A 16,343-nucleotide genomic window follows, 5' to 3' on the forward strand; every position below is an offset into this window, starting at 1 on the left:
AGGTGTAATTATGGGAAGACATTACAGCAGATATTGAGAAAAATGATCATGTAGGAAATAAATGATTAGCAAATACAAAGACTGACACATCAGAAAGCATCTTAACATCTGAAAATGCTATTGCTTTAATGGTGGAAGCAGCAAATAAAGTGTACTATAGACAGTCTGCTATGCTACATACAGTAACAGAACCCTATGGACATGCACACAGTAGAAGAAAGGCTCGGGGGACGGAACTCTGACCCTGACAAATGGTGGCTGAATGCTTTCCTTCTCTGCATAAAGGGGGAATGAATGGGCAACAAACAACAATGGTCATGGTTTGCTGCTTGGCACACAGTTGCTGACATTGCAGTTAGTTGCTGACATGTAAGTTGCTTACAAGGAATAAAGTGACAATATCTTTGAGCATAATGGACCAATCTCACTTGGCAGAAGCTGGCTAAACAAAATAAAACTTATTTCAGTTTAGGAGTAAAGTAGTACATGCATTCTGACTATGACACTGCAAAAAATATGCTTCTTAAACATAATGATGTAGATTAAGAAATGTTAATGTTATTGTTAAAAGGAATCACAACTAGTGTACATCATGTTCCAATAAATGTCAAACCTAGATTTTTCAAACCCTGTTCAGTTCTTTATGTTATGAATGCTACAAAAGTACACTGCAAAAATAGAAGTTAATTATTCCTGTAAAATATTCAAAACTGGTCTCACATTTCATATGAAACTCAGATAGCTTGGAAATTATACAATAAATTTAAAACAAACAGCCACTAAGGAACAGATCTCCATGGCTTTGGTCCATTGTTTGCTAAGAACCGTTTTGTCAAATGGCCTACTCACCTAAACTGCCTATAAATCGAAAGAGAGTAACACAGAGAGCTTTTTCCCATGTTCCTTACATAAACCAACTTCAGAATCACAACATTTTTCTAAAAGACAGTAATTCTGATGATTTAACCTTTTGCCTAAATAGCTCCTGGTATAAAAGAACTGATCCTGCCTCTATACTTTCTTACTGCTGTAAGCTATCACAGATTTTCGGAGTTTCAGCATGAAGATCACCATATGAAATAATAAACCATACTCATAAAACTGATTACATTCTGGAGGATATGCCCACTTGCGACATTTTGGAAGACTAAAGAAAGTTTGTTACAAAACATTCCACATACTTCCATTTACTTGGAGACAGCCTAGTTACTGGGGATATACCACAGGAAGATTTGCAAAACATGCAAGAAGTTGTAAAAACGAATGAAGGCTGCAGGTCTGTATCTTAAAAAAATTCCTCCAGAAAAAATACACTTTACAACTTAGACAAACACAGTTTCAATCCTGTAAACAGTAAAGTAAAATCTACTTTAGAGAGGTGCTACCATCTATAAAATGTTAAAGAGATCAATGTACATTTGGATATAGTGAATTTTGGCAGGATTTCTTCAGGATTTAGGAACCAAAAGGTTTCAGTTATTTTCTGTATTACACCATCTACATAGGACCACATAATAGTGCCTTTCTATTCCTTTCATTAACTGTAGCAAAGGCCTACAGTTCTTAACATACATACACTCTCCAACAAGAGTACAGTCAGCACTGTGTAACCAACTGCCTATCCCTCCTTGACTTACAAGGCTGCAAGCAGAAGTGCAAATCATTTGACTTCAGACAATCATTTGGAAGTAGTGTACTTTAACAAAGGCTGCCCCTTCAGGCCCTTCTTACTTTCACAAGAAATAAACAATAGATCTGAAGATCTGTGGACAGCGAAAGTAAGGAATATCCTCGCTCCCTCATTTTTATGTTCAGGAAAGAAAATGGAGAGATGAATACTTTGGCTTAAAGTAAACTTAGATACCACTTTAGGCATAAAAGAAGGATGATTTCAAAAAGAAACCCTGTCTCTATTGAAAATGAGAGAAGAGTTCACTCAACATAAGAGCATGTAACTCAGATACTCCTCTTGCAGAGGTCAGAGCAATCAGTAAAACTGTTTTCCAGGTTAAGAACCTCAAGTCAGCCACATTAACTGGTTCAAATGGAGCAAGTGTTAGCTTCTCTAATACAAAATTAAGATCCTAAGGAGGGGACACCAGTTTTCTTGGAAGCATCTTATGCAAAACCCCTTTCAAGAACATTGACATGAGACTGCTTTGAAAGAGACAGATACATGGGCAGACATGCTGAAATTACTGATAAATGAACCATGGTAGAGGAATTAGAAAGGTCACAGGACAGTAACCTACACAAATACTGTGAAACCAGTTGAGAACAACTAGCCCTGAAAGGATGGCTATGATGTTGGCATCAACTAGAAAATCTCTTCCATTTGCTGATATACGATTTGCTGGTAGCAGTCTTTCTTGCCTCCATTAGTACTTGCTGTGCATCCACAGTGAACAGGTGACTAAAACAAAGTAAGACCCTATCACCCAAACAGTCAGTTCAAGATAACTGATGTCAGGGTATATCAAACATTAAACAAGTAATCTCCGTGGTATCCCCGAAGTCTCAAAACAACCCACTAAAAAGTGTAGTGTTACTTAATAAAGGATTTTCGACTGGAAACATACTGCCTGCCTTGCTTGGATTACTTTCAAATACTTAGTAATGCTGTACAATTATATATTTTCTATTATTACTTTTTGTTTTATTTTGACTTGAGACAACTTTACGTTCGCTACTTCTACTACTATTGTCTGATCTGATTAATATACAGTGATTAACTAGAAATATATGGACTGAAAATCTTCCACACAGAAAAGTTTCTTACACTCTTTTGGTATATCAAGCATTCCTGTTTTTGTGACAGTAGATCCAGTCTGTGAGGAAGCGTATGGTAACTTCCCCTGGCCATTTCCAAAAGAAGGGTTTATAGATGTGTACTAGCCTAATGACCACAAGGGCCTTTCTATGCCTAGCCATGCACCAAGGCAGAAGGGAGTCACCACAATGATCTTGAGGGATTCCTTATGAATCTTCAGACGTACCCTGGATATTACTGGAAAGGGTGGAAAATCATACAGGAACATTCCTGTCTAAAGAAAGAAAAGAAAAGGCATCTGTCTTCTAGGCCTTCTTGCATGGAATTCTGGAACTGAATCTTATCAGCTTATTATTCAAAGAGGAGGCAAAGAGGTCTACTTGAGGAACTCCACAAAGATGGATCAAATCATGGAAGACCCTCTGATCAAGTTTCCATTCTTGAGGGTCTGCCCTGGTCCTGCTCAGCTTGTCTACCACACAATTTTGCTTTGACAGAATGTAGGATGCCTGCAGACAGACTGTTCTGTGAAGCCATAGCCTAAACTAATAAGGCTAGTCTGCAAAGTGGATATTGACCAGGTTCTCCTCCTTGCTTGTTGATGTATGACTGGTATTGTCAGTAACCACCTGAAGAAGTCCCAGGGACCAAAGATGGTTCAGCGTTTCCTTGCTAATTATGTGCTTGTATCTGTCCTTGGTGTCCCACACCGCTTGCACTTTTATCCCCCCGAAACAGGTGCTCAAGTGAAGTCCAAAGTAGCTGTGCAGCCTGACTGCTCTGGAGCAGGGAGAGAGAAAGGGAAATATGGATTCAGGTAAATCTCTGTTGTCTGCACCAAAAGACCTCTTATGACAAATCATAGCACTGGGATTTGAAAAGATAAAGGTTACTGACGCTGGGACCAAAGAGATTTTAGATACCGCTGTATCTTTCTCATGTGGAATCTTGCCAGGGATATCATGAGAATCATTGATGCCATGAAACCCAAAATCCTGAGGTATTCCCTCACAGTGAGTGCAAAACCTTGAAAATAGATCTAAATAAGGATTTCCTGTGAAAATAAGCTCTTTGAACTAATGTGTCTAGTTGACATCCCAGGAACACCCGTGTGAGGGAATCAAGAAAGACCTTTGAATGTTTTCTTGGTATCCCAGTTTATGTAAAACATCTCTCACCAAAAAGAGTGATTCCTGACACTGAAAAAAAGATTTTGCAAAGATAACCAAGTTGTCTAAATATGGAAAAATGTGTATACCCTGTGCACTACAATCAGCTATAACTGGAGTTGGACACTTTGTGACTACTCTTAGTGCAGTGGATAGTCCGAAGAGTAAGACACAGAACTGATAATGTGATCTAGGCACACACAACATTAAGAAACATCTGAAGTCTGGATGAATAGGGAAGTAATGAAAAGTATCTTTTAAGTCTAGTGTTACCGGGAATTTTGAAAGAGGAAGACGTAACAGGTTGTGAAGTGGCATAACTTTGAATTTGGGCACTATCACAAACAAGAATAGAAAAATGAAAGACCCAGAATTGGTCCCCAAACATTTTATTTCTTTGGCACAGGAAACATACTTGAATAAAAAGAGTTCTCAACCTGGGAAGGAGGAACCAGTTCTATCACTTCTTGAGACAGCATGTGAAACAGGTAGAAACAAGACAGTCTGATATGGAAGATGAGGAACTACCCCCTGAAATAGAGGAATTTCCTTCAACTACCATCTGCAACCTTGAAGAAAGTTTCAGACAAATGGGTTCTGAAAATCAATCTGTTGCCAAAGAAAAAACTGGGGGTTCAGATTTTCTGGAAGAAAAGAGAGGCCAGGGCCACAAGGTCTCTCGGGTACCCAGGCTTGTTGGACTGTCCTTGATTTTGGGAGGTTTGAGACTTCTTTGTAGAACCCCCTTGACATTACTTCTTAAACATCTGTTTACCTGAATTTTGTTGAGCCTGCTTAATCTGTTTTTTTTTTGCCAAAACTGGATGAGGAGGCAGAAAAATTTGTTGCAAAATTTGGAAAAGGAGGGTTGAAAAATATTAGATATTTCCTAAATCAGCTTGCCCCTTTCAACACACTTTTTTGACCACCTCTCCAGAGAGGGGCAAAACACAAAATCTCTATCAAAGGGAGAACTTAAAATCTAATTTTTATTATCATCTCTGAGATTCTGAGTATGCAGCCATGCAAACCTTCTTAAAACAGTGCCAGTGGCCATAGCCATGTAAGAAGTATCAACAGATTCATAAACGCACTGCAAACAAGCTGTGACCTGTGCAATAAAAGAACCTTGAGTAATTTAAAGCAGAGTTTTCCTCACAAGAAGAAACTGCAGGTAAAACATTCTTCATACTTTTATAATTTGTCAGAACAACCTTTAACATATCAGCCTGACAGTGCAAAACTTTGAAAATCACATTGCAAAAGTATACACCTTTTCTCCAGTATGAATCAATAATTTTCACATCCTTGTCAGAAAGAGTAGGATTGGAAACAAAGTGCTTTGCAGCAGTGGGTTCAACTAAAGCTAACGTTGTTGGGTGAGGTTTAGGAATAGTGCATACGCTTTAAAGGGTTGAGGGACTGTATACATCCTAGTTGCCTTTTTAGGGGCAATTGGCTGACTGTCAGGAAAACTGAAAGCAGTAAGTCATACATCCTTTAAAGCAGACAGAACAGGAGGAATGGGTATACATTCTGAAATATTCTTCTGTACCAACTCATATTTTTTGAGGAAATGCGAAATTTCACTGTTCCCTCACTGAAAACGCTGGCACATTCTCGCAGCAGTCTCAGAGAGAGACACCTTCACAGAAGAATCAGACACTGAGCTCTCCTGCAATTTTTGTTCAGATTCAGAATCTTGAATCTCTTCAGGAAAAGAGGAATCCCTTCTTCTTTTACCAGAAACTACTGCACAAGAAGAAGCAAAAGTCTGAATTAAACACTATGCCAGACCCAGCAAACTACTCCTATCCAAAGAAATTTTAGGAGTAGATACATGCTTGGTTTTGTTTCTTTTTGACAGGAAAAATAAGGCCAACTGTGTTACTAATGGCACCAGCTGCTTCCTCAGAGATGGATACAGCATTCTAAAACAACAGGGAAACCTTCCCTGTTCCCTCTCCCAGGACCAATAAGAGTGGTTCCCCCTTGCACAACGAGGAGACCCCTGGAGCTGCAAAGGATGTGGCTAACCCCCACTCCATAGTGGCTGTAGGTGCTACACAAAAGGAATCCAGGGTAACAGACGAATGCAGTGAGGTGCAACAAATGGCTTCAGCAGAGTTACCCATGGATGCAAACTGCTAGTCTACTGTAGTGGCAAAGGCTTTTTGCTTAATTTTTTTCTTTTTGTGGCTGGAAGAATGATCAACCATGGGACCAGTAGTCTATTCCATGGTCCAGCCAAAAATTGCACCTCTTTCCCAGGGAAGACAAGCAGCAATTGCCAATAGACACTAGCAGTCCACAAAAGTTATTTTTTGACAGAAAAAAATAGAGTAAAACACTATGGTAGCCCTATAAAAGAAAAAAATAAACACAATTTATACACAAAAAAAGAGAGTTTTCAGTTAGTTTATAAAACTGACAGAAAGAGAAGGAAAGAAAGAAAGTAGGTAGCTGAAAGGATTGGTTGAGAGGCAATTAATTGACTACCCTGGGCATAAAAGAAGGGTTGGTATGCAAGGACACCCTGTCTTTATGGAAAACCAAGAAGGGGGAGAAGCCATAAGGGCCTGGAGCTCAGACACATGTCTGGCTGAAGTGATGGTTAGGATAAGCACAGTTTTCCAGAAGCAATGTTACAAGGATGCTGATGAAGCTGGCTCAAATGGAGGAAGAGTCAGCTTTTCTAGCACAAAATTATGATCCCAGGGTGTAGTTTTCCTTGGAGATCTAATGTGAAGGACACCTTTAAGAAATTGTTTGGTCTCAAACCTGCTAGCAAGAGGGGGGGATAGCACTAGACAGGCAGAAATAGGTGATATATGGGTCTTCACTGAAGAGTAAGCCAAGTTAGTATTGAGCAATTCACACAAATAGGATAGAACCAGAGAGATTTCTACTGATTGTGGCTCCTGGTTTTGTGAGAGACACCAGGTTGAAAATCTCTTCCACTTGGCTAGGTAGGATTTTATGACATTGGGTTTTTTGGCCTCCTGCAGAGCCCTAAGCACATCCTCTGAGAACAGGTGTCTGAAAGGAATTAAAACCCTATCACCCACGGAGTCAGCTGAAGGGTAGACAAGTGAGGATGGATGAGAGTTCCTTTGTCTTGTGTGAGAAGGTCCACCCTGTGAGGTAACTTGTGGTGACTTCCCTTGGCTATCTGCAGGAGAAGGGGGAACCAATGTTGTCTTGGCCAAAAGGGGATCACCAGCAAGATTTTTAAATTGTCCCACTGAATTTTGAACAGGACTTTCAGAATGATTGGAATGGGGGGGTGCATAAAGAAACATCCCCTTCCAAAATAAGGAAAGGGCACCCACCTTATAGACCACAGGGTGAGGGACTCTGGCACAAAATTGTGGAAATTGTTTATCATGGGGAGGCAACGAGACCAACTTGAGGAACACCCCACTGGGGAACAATGTCCAGAAACACATCCCTCTGAAGCAGCCATTCATGGTACTGTGTTAGGGACCTGCGCAAGTTGTCTGCCACGCAACTTTGGTTGGATGGGATGCACACTGCCTGGAGCATTGGACTGCTAGCTCCCATCCTGAAGTGCTGACCTGCATAAGTAGGATATGGCTCCTCCCTGCTTGCTCATGTAACATAGGACCGTCAAATTCTCTGTGAACAGTTTTATAATTTCTGGAAGAAAGAGAGGATGAGAGGTTTGAATGGCTAGCAGCAGTGCCATCATCTCCCTTACACTGAAGTGTTCCCTTTGCTGAGAGGAGGACCATACTCCTTGAGCTTTCAAGTTTCTGTAAGCTGCCCCCCCATCCTACATCTGAAGCGTCCATGTGCAGTTGTTGAATTGGAGGTAGGGGTGCAAGGGGAATCCTGGGATGAGATACACTTGTTGGATCAACCACTGAAGTTCCGTCTTTAGACAAGGAATGAGAAGAATTGGAAAGTCTAGAGGGTGTGAATGCTGCATCTAAACAGACTTTAGACATCCCTGGAGTTACCTAATGTGAAGTTTTGACCGAGGGAGCATAGGGATAGAGGATGCCATGAAACCCAAAACCCTGAGGAACTCCCCGGAGGAAAAGTGGTGAAGAGGCAAAAGGTTTTTGAAGTAGGCCTTAAGGTCCAGTGCCTTCTGAGGAGGGAGGGAGACTCTCATGAGGTTTGTCTGAATCTTGCACCCCAAGAAGAGGAGATCCTGGGAGAAGCAGAGAAAAAGAAGTTATGTCTTACCATAACGGTCCATCTGTGTTGTTGATCCTCGTTCAGTCATTACGCCTGGGTTACCGGTTCCGATCTCGGAACCAAGCCGGACATCTTCCAAGCTCACGACAGACACAAACTCTCGAGCTAAACTCTTACCCACAATTCCCCTCTCCCTGTTACCTCAGATTGAGTTAGCAAATCAAAGAAAGTAGAGGCTACCTCTGGTCAAAGGACCTAACGGAACCGGATGATGAGATCCACTATAAGCCTCAGGAGGGGGAAGGAGGGAGGATCGTAATGACTGAATGAGGATCAACAATACAGATGGAACATTATAGTAAGACATAACTTCTTTATCTGATATTGTTAATCCTCATTCATTCCTTATGCCTGGGACAGAGTTCCCAACTACCTTTATTCCTGGGAGGCTCTCATGGAAGGACATTCCTGAGCATCATTGAGCCAAAGGATGCTCTTCCTCTGGTGGCCAAATCCAATTTGTAATGGTTGATGAAGGTATGAGGTCTAGCCCAAGTTGCAGCTGCACAAATGTCATGTAAAGAAGCTCTAGCATGGAAGGCAGCAGAAGTTGCTACAGATCCAGTGGAATGAGCCCTTACAGCTGTAGTAAGAGGGATATCGTGAGTTTTGTGAATAAATGTTACACAGTCTTTTAACCATTTAGCCAATGTGACCTTAGAAACAGCACATCCAAATCTAGGCCAAGAATAGCTGATCTGATTTGCGAGAAGCCTTAGATCTGTCCAGATAGAAACAAATTTGCCTGTGAATGTCTAGGGTATGTAGACAATACTCTCCTCCATTAGAATGACTGGGAAAGAAAACTGGCAATTCAATGGTTTGGTTAATGGACATTTCAGAGATCATTTCTGGCAGAAAGGAAGGATTAGTTCTCAATGACACTTGATCTTTATGAAAGATCAAGTAAGGCCGTTTGATGCACACAGCTTGAAGTTCAGAGATACGTCTGGCAGAAGTAATGGCGACCAAGAACAAAGTTTTCCATGAAAGAAACTTGAGGTTGCATGAAGAAGCTGGTTCAAAAGGAGACGCTGTCAAAGCTTGCAGGACTAATGACAGGTCCCATGGCTGGATAGGTTCTCTAAAAGGGGGTTTCAAATGATTTACACCTTTTAGAAAGGTCCTGCATAATTTCTGTGACATAAGGGAAGAGTCATGGACACCATTGTAAAAATTAGATATTATGGCCAAATGAACTCGGATGGTAGAAGTAGAGAGGCCAGATTGGAATAAACTTGACAGGTATTCCACTACAACCGGCACTGGTGCTGAAAAAGGGTCTATCCATTTTTCCTTCAGCCAAATGGTAAACCTTTTCCACTTGCTGAGATAAGTAGTTCTGTTGGAAAACTTATGAGATGTAATAAGAATGTCACATACTGGGGAAAAAAGATCAGTCTGCCTGGCAATCACTGGAAGTGGAGGTGCCAAGTTGTGAGCTTCAGGCTGTTCAAGTTGGGGTGAATCAGGTTCTGCAGATGGGAGATCAAGTCCGCAATTGGACTGAGAATCCATGGTTGATTTAGTAGTGAGGCCATAGGAAGGGGAACCAAATTTGACTAGGCCAATATGGCACTATGAGGATTACCTTGCTCTTCAACTGGCGGGCTTTCTTCAGGAACTGGGGAATGAGAGGAAGAGGGGGAAAGGCATAAAGCAGACCTGAGGGCCAGTTGTGGACTAGAGCGTCCCTGAGTGATGGTCCCCGAGGGGGAATCAGGGCGAAGTAATTGCTGCATTTGTAGTTGCTTGGGGATGCAAAGAGGTCGCAGCAAGGGAGACCACAGCGGTTGAAAATCTCCACCACTATAAGAGGATTCAGAGACCACTCATGTGGTTGCAGAATGCACCTGCTCAATCTGTCTGCTATCACGTTGGAACACCCGGGAATGTGCGTTGCTATCAGAAAGTGGTTGGTAGCCATCACCCATTGCCATATCCTTATGGCCTCCAGACAAACTGGGTAGGATTTGGTTCCGCCTTGTTTGTTGATGTACCAGACTACAGCCATGTTGTCCGATTGTATTGAAATAGTCCCTGACAGGAGGAGGGGATGAAATGCTTGCAACGCTAGAAGCACCGCCCTCAGTTCTAGGACATTTATATGCAGATGGGCCTCTAGCTCCGACCACGTGCCTTGGACTGTCTTCCCCTGAAAAAGCCCCCCACCCCATCAGGGAGGCGTCTGTGGTCATTGTGGCTTTGGGCTGTTGGGGTGTGTAGGGGCAAGACCATTGTGACGGGTTCTGTGACATCCACCAAATCAAGTCTTGTTTGCATCTCTGAGTCACCCAAATCTGGGATGATAGAGGAAACTGAAAAGGGTACCACTGGGCGAGTAGTAACCATTGTAAGAGCCTCATGTGGAATCTCGCAAGGGGGACAATGGTGAATGAAGCTGCCATGGAACCCAACAGCTGGCGGACAGAATGTGCTGTGGATCTTTCCCTTGAGAGGATGGGTATGAGTTGTTGTTTTATCCTTAGAATTCTGTGCTCTGGAATCGATGCCTTGCAGTTCTTTGTATCCAACAGGACCCCAATGAATTCTATCGATTGGGATGGAGGGAGGTTGGATTTTTGACAGTTTATAGTTATACCTAGCCTTTCTGCGGTGTGAAGGGAGTATGCCAAGGCTTCTTCCAATAGATGTCTGGTGGGGGCGGTGATGAGCCAGTTGTTTAGGTATGGAAACACCTGGAATCCTTGTAGTCACAGGTGAGCTGTGACAACTGCCATGCACTTTGTGAACACTCTGGGGGCTGTACAGAGTCCGAAGTGGAGTACTCGGAACTGGTAATGACTGGCTCCCATATGGAAGTGAAGGAATCTTCTCAATGGTCTGTCCACTTTTATGTGGTGGTACCCATCTTGAAGATCTATAAAGCACATCCAATCATCTGCCTCCAAGAGTGGGAGGATAGACTGCATTGTGACCATCTGGAATTTCTGTACCTTTACGAATTTGTTTAACACACTGAGATCCAAAATTGGTCTCCAGTCCCCGGTCTTTTTTGGCATCAAAAATAATCTTGTGTAGAATCCGGATCCTACCTGGTCTAGTGGGACTAATTGGATGCCTCTTAGCAGCTTTGAAATCTCTAATGCTGCTTCTTCCCTCTGACTGGGTGGAATGTCAGGTAAGTTTCTTAGGGGGGCGGGGCAAAGATTGAAGGGAATATGATAACCTCTGGTTATTATCTCTTGTACCCAAGAATCAGTGGTAATGGCTAGCCAGGCAGAAGGGTACAAAGAGAAACGACCCCCAACCACTTCCAGAGGAAAGCAGTTGGGCTGCTCTTCAGGAGTGCTGGTAGGACTGGCCAGAGAAAGAATCTCTAGAGCCCTGGTTACGCGGACCTCCTCTGCCCCAAAAGGGGCGTGTTCCCATATGAGTTTCCCCCTCTGCCTCTAGGGGAAAACTCGGCTTGTGTGTCATGGAAAGAACCGTAAGACGTGTTGTGCCACATCTTCCCACTCTTCTGGTTTCCGGGCAAAGCCCATTGGGGAGAAGAGTAATGGAGGATGGCGGGAGTGCCTATCTATAAAAGTAATCCTTGCTGGGTAATTTCTTCTGAATTTAAGCACTGAAGAGATAAAAATGTGCTTTAGTTCTTCCATCTCTTTTCCCTTTTCCTGCAGAGATTTAAATAAACCAGCAGCTACAGGACCAAATAAGGCAGAATTGCCCAAAGGGGCATACATAAGTTTGGATTTAATAATCCTCTGGTAATGGCTAGAGTCTTAACCAGGCAAATCTCCTTAAGACAGACCCAGAAGCAACCGCCCTGGCAGAGGCATCTGTAGCATCATAGCTGCATTTGATGGAGTGATGGACTACCTGTGAGGAAACTCTCAGCAAGGATGTGGCCAAAGTCTTATTGTCGGAGTCAAATAAATCTGAAATGACCTGTGAGAGTTGGGAGAGTAGGTCTAAGGCAAATTTGGTCATGTGTGTCTGGTAATTAATGGCTGCAAATGCCAAGGTGGCCAAAGTGTACACTTTCTTGCCTAGTCTTTCCAGGTTCCTGCTGTCCTTATCTGAAGAAAGGAGACAGGTTGAAGGCAGTAACCTGGATAGTTTGTCTGAAGCCACTAAATTTACCAATGGATCTGCTGAAGAACATTTAAACAAGAACTTACAATTGTCAGGGACCTTGTAAAATAGGTCAGATGTCCTAGGAGCAGGAGTCTGGGGCCTTGGAAGCAGAGGCGAAGGCATCCAGGAAAGCAGGTAAAACAGGAGGAACAGCTGAAGGACTGAGTGATTCCACATGCAAAAAGTCGTAATATCTTTTTGTACTTCAGATCCCTGAGTGCTATCCTATTTGAAATGTTCTCTTATTTTAACTAAGGTCTCACCAAGGACAGTTCTTCCATGAGTGATTCAGTTCCATTGGTGTCCTTCTCTGGGTAAGCATAATCTAGGGGGAGGAGAGGCCAGAGATTCCTCTTTTGAGGAGGCCTCTTCATCTGAGGAAACCTCTTTCCTGACTTTTTTGTGAAGGTGCTGTGCATGGTGGTGTAGGAACTGAAACCCCAGGGGGGGGGGTTAAGGGTCATAAGGGCCTTGAAAAGACCTTGAGTGAATTGTTCCCAGTCACTATGAGGTTTCTCGGAGGGGACAAATATTTTTTTTTTTTCTTTTGATGAAAATCTGCCATTTATAATGTCAGAGGGCCAGATGTAGGCCTACATTTAATGATATCTGAGTGAATTTCCTCCCGTACCAGGATCTGAGCTATCCCTTTATGGCCTTTGGTTATTACGAGCCTTGGTTCCCACTGTACATACTACTGGATGGATGCCTCGTCAGCCTCTTAGGACATGCCAGTGGTTGGATCCAAGGTTTGGAACCAGAAACCGGCTGCATCTGTGGGCTCTCATTCATCTCTGGAGAGACATCCATCTGAAGAGGTGTAGCAGCAGCTTTAAACCTCAGCTTTTTGGCCTTCCTCTTAGCGGCGACTCGACTTCGAGCTTCAAGGATCCCTACATCGTGCTCTTTGCTAATAACTTTAAGTGCTGGTTTTCCAAGTAAAATGGCTAAGGAGGAAAGCCTACTTATAAGGGTCCTGGGTATAAAGGCCTGGCAAATGGGACAGGATGTGTGATTGCGGTTAGGCCCTAGGCAGAACAAACACTGAAGATGACTATCTTTATGTGGAATTTGACTTCCATGCTGGCATTTGTCTTTTTTGGATGACTTGAAACCTACCATTAAACAGTAGTAAAAGAAACAAGATTCTCCTAATGGGGCACTTATCTGAGAATTTGCAGAAACAGCAAACAGCTTGGCGAGCAGACTGAAGATCAAAGGTGGCGTATGGACTGGCAGCAGAGAAGTTCTGAGGTAGATCTGTGTGTGTACATTACTTTTATGGCCAACATACGACAGCAGCCTACGTGCGACGTACCATGCATCCTACAGTAGTGAAAGACGTTTGTATACTGGTCAACGTCGGGTCGCCTGCTGCAGAGATCTTACATTAAGATTACTGCAACAGATGAAAAGAACGACACCTGTAAAGCATAAGCTTCACTTTATGTAATAAATATTTAGCAGCACCCTGGATACACTGAAGAAATAATAAGAACAAAAACTGTTTTAACTTGCAGTTATTTGTATAAAAATGTCCTGATAGCGACTGTATGTGGGTTATATCATAAAGTACTTCTGTACAGTATGCAGTCAGAGGTATTTTAAATGCAAGATGGAGTTTTATCACTGACTGAAGTATACACTAGTGATATTAAAGCAAGAAAGTACTTTTTCTTAATTGTAAAGTATCCATGCTTTAAACTTTAAAAGATAAATGGAAAGAAGCTAATTAAACTTAATATAATGCTGTGATCTTGGGCTGCTGAGAAAATAAGAGAAATTATAAAAATAAGAAAAATGGGAGTTTTTTTCTTTTATTTGCGAAGTTTTTATATGCTTTTTCCCATTAGCACCTGCTTTTAGCATTCAAGTAGCCTATAGGTGCAAGTAATAAATCATGAGGAAAAATAAACAGTACGCTCTGAGTGAAATGTAAAAGACACAATGTAATTAACTTTTAAACATGGCAAGCAGTTCACTGAAACAGTGTCAGGAGTGAAATCAGCAGGATGTAGTGTATTTAACTTTTAAAGGAATATTGGCAAGTAGTTCAGTGAAGATAAATGTCATCAAATTGTGGGAAGTGGACAAGCTAAAAATAGTTGCCTCTCAATAGCCCTAGTACTTTAATGCATTACATAACAGTGCACAATTTAATTTATTTATTAAAGGTTGGCCAGTGCAGTTTTTCTTAAGGCCAAAAGTTAATGTTTACTGAAAGCATGCAATTTGCTTTTCACATATAGAAGGAGAACAGAGATAAGGTAAGAACAGATAGCAATATTGCTTTATAAGTGGGAATACAGGCTCTAACACGCACATTATGTGCTTAGTATAACGCTAGATCTATGTTGTCACTTCCATCAACCTGAACCTGTGGGTTATTGGATTTGATCAGATCGGAGGACTGCTCTTCAGAATTCTGGTTACAAGGCCCCCAACTCCCCTCCCATAATGCCTGTGCTACCAAGTCTCCTCACAAAGAGTTTCCCCTCTAAATCAGGTCTGTACTAAATATTTTACTTAAAAAAAAACTGAGGTGAAGACCAGAAACCCCCATAACAAAAGACTTCAGACTAACCTGAAAGATCTACCATGAGCTACAAAAATACTAGTGACAAATTGGAAAGGGAACGGGGGTTGAGATGGATGGAAGAAGACAACATGGATCAAGCATTACAGTAAGCACATAACTTTTTTATCCCCTGTTGTCTTTTCTGTCTGTCTTAACCTGTGGGACTGCATCTGATGTCATCTCTTCCATCTGCATTAATATGTGGGGCAGAGTCTGCAGCTAGACTAAAATGGAGGTATCAGGACAATATTCTGCGAAATGGTAGAACCAAAAGAAGGCCTAGATGACTGAATGCCAAGTTTACAATAGGACACAAATTTATGAGAATTCCATGAGGTAGCCACTGAACAAATATCATCTAAACAGCCAAGACCAAATAAGGGGGCTGCCAAAAACACTGCCCTCATAGAATGGGATTTTCATTTGGCAACTAAGGATAAACCATAAGTACTACAAATAAAGAAAATGTAGTCAGAAAGCGATCTGGACAAAGTGATCTTAAAAAACGGTTTCCTAATCTTAGCTCTAGAAAAGGATCCAATTTGATCCAATCTTATAAAACCTTTGGTCCTACCCAAGTAAAATCTCGATTGACAATGAAGGTCCAAGCAATGAATCATGTATTTGCCATTACTAATGAAATTAAGAAAGAATAGACAGATTCATATTTGATTCAGAGGTCACCTTAGGACAGGAAAGCTGGATTAGTCTGCAATGATATCCTGCCTTTGTGAAAGATAAGGTAAGGAGGATTACAGGGCAAAGGCTGAAGTTTACAGACCCATCTGGTGGAAGTTACTGCAATCAAGAAAAGCGTCTTCCAAGATAAAAACTTTAGGTCCACAGAAAAAGAAGGCACAAAGGGTGCTTGGTTAAAGCTTATGTAAGTCAGGCAGATCCCAAGGAGGGGCCAGGTCCTCCATACAGGTCTATGAAGAAAGGTACCTTTCAAAATAATTTTAAAGAAGAAATGGGCAAATGGTCCAAGCCTATCTGAAAATTAGAAATGTCTGCAAGCTGAACCTTAACTGTCGAGTAGCTAGCGCCAGACTGGAAAAAAAAACAAAATGGCATCTAATGGAGTGACAAGGGATCTAGATCCTTTTTATATGGCCCAAATAGTAAATTTATTCCACTTTCTACCAAAAAAAAAAATTCTGGTGGAGGCTTTTGAGATGAAGAAGGGATATTCATAACTATCACATACGCTGGGCTCTCTGGCCACCACTGGAAGTGGAAGAAATAAGCCATCAACTACAGGGATTTCAGATTTGCGGAGGCTGCCCCAAAGGGTGGGAGATCATATCTGGAATGGGATCCAGAATGTATAGAGGGTGCACTAGATGAGGCCACAGAAAGGGTACCCAAACTTGACTGAGACAGAAGAGGGCTATGAGAAATAGTCACACTACGAGCCATTTTCTGTATTCATTATCTAGGGTGTTGGAGTGAAGCATAAAGAAGACCAAGGGCCAAATATGGAGTAGAGCATCCCTCA

General features: G+C 41.9%; 1 protein-coding gene across 21 annotated transcripts in view; it reads right to left on the reverse strand.

The window, feature by feature from the left end:
- CAMK2D (calcium/calmodulin dependent protein kinase II delta) overlaps positions 1-16,343 on the reverse strand; it is a 1,797,486-nt gene that overhangs the window by 1,714,014 nt on the left and 67,129 nt on the right. The window lies entirely within an intron of this gene.

The sequence above is a fragment of the Protopterus annectens genome, chromosome 2.part0 (assembly GCF_019279795.1).
Source record: "Protopterus annectens isolate FY-2018-M chromosome 2.part0, PAN1.0, whole genome shotgun sequence".
Classification (NCBI taxonomy): domain Eukaryota; kingdom Metazoa; phylum Chordata; order Ceratodontiformes; family Protopteridae; genus Protopterus; species Protopterus annectens.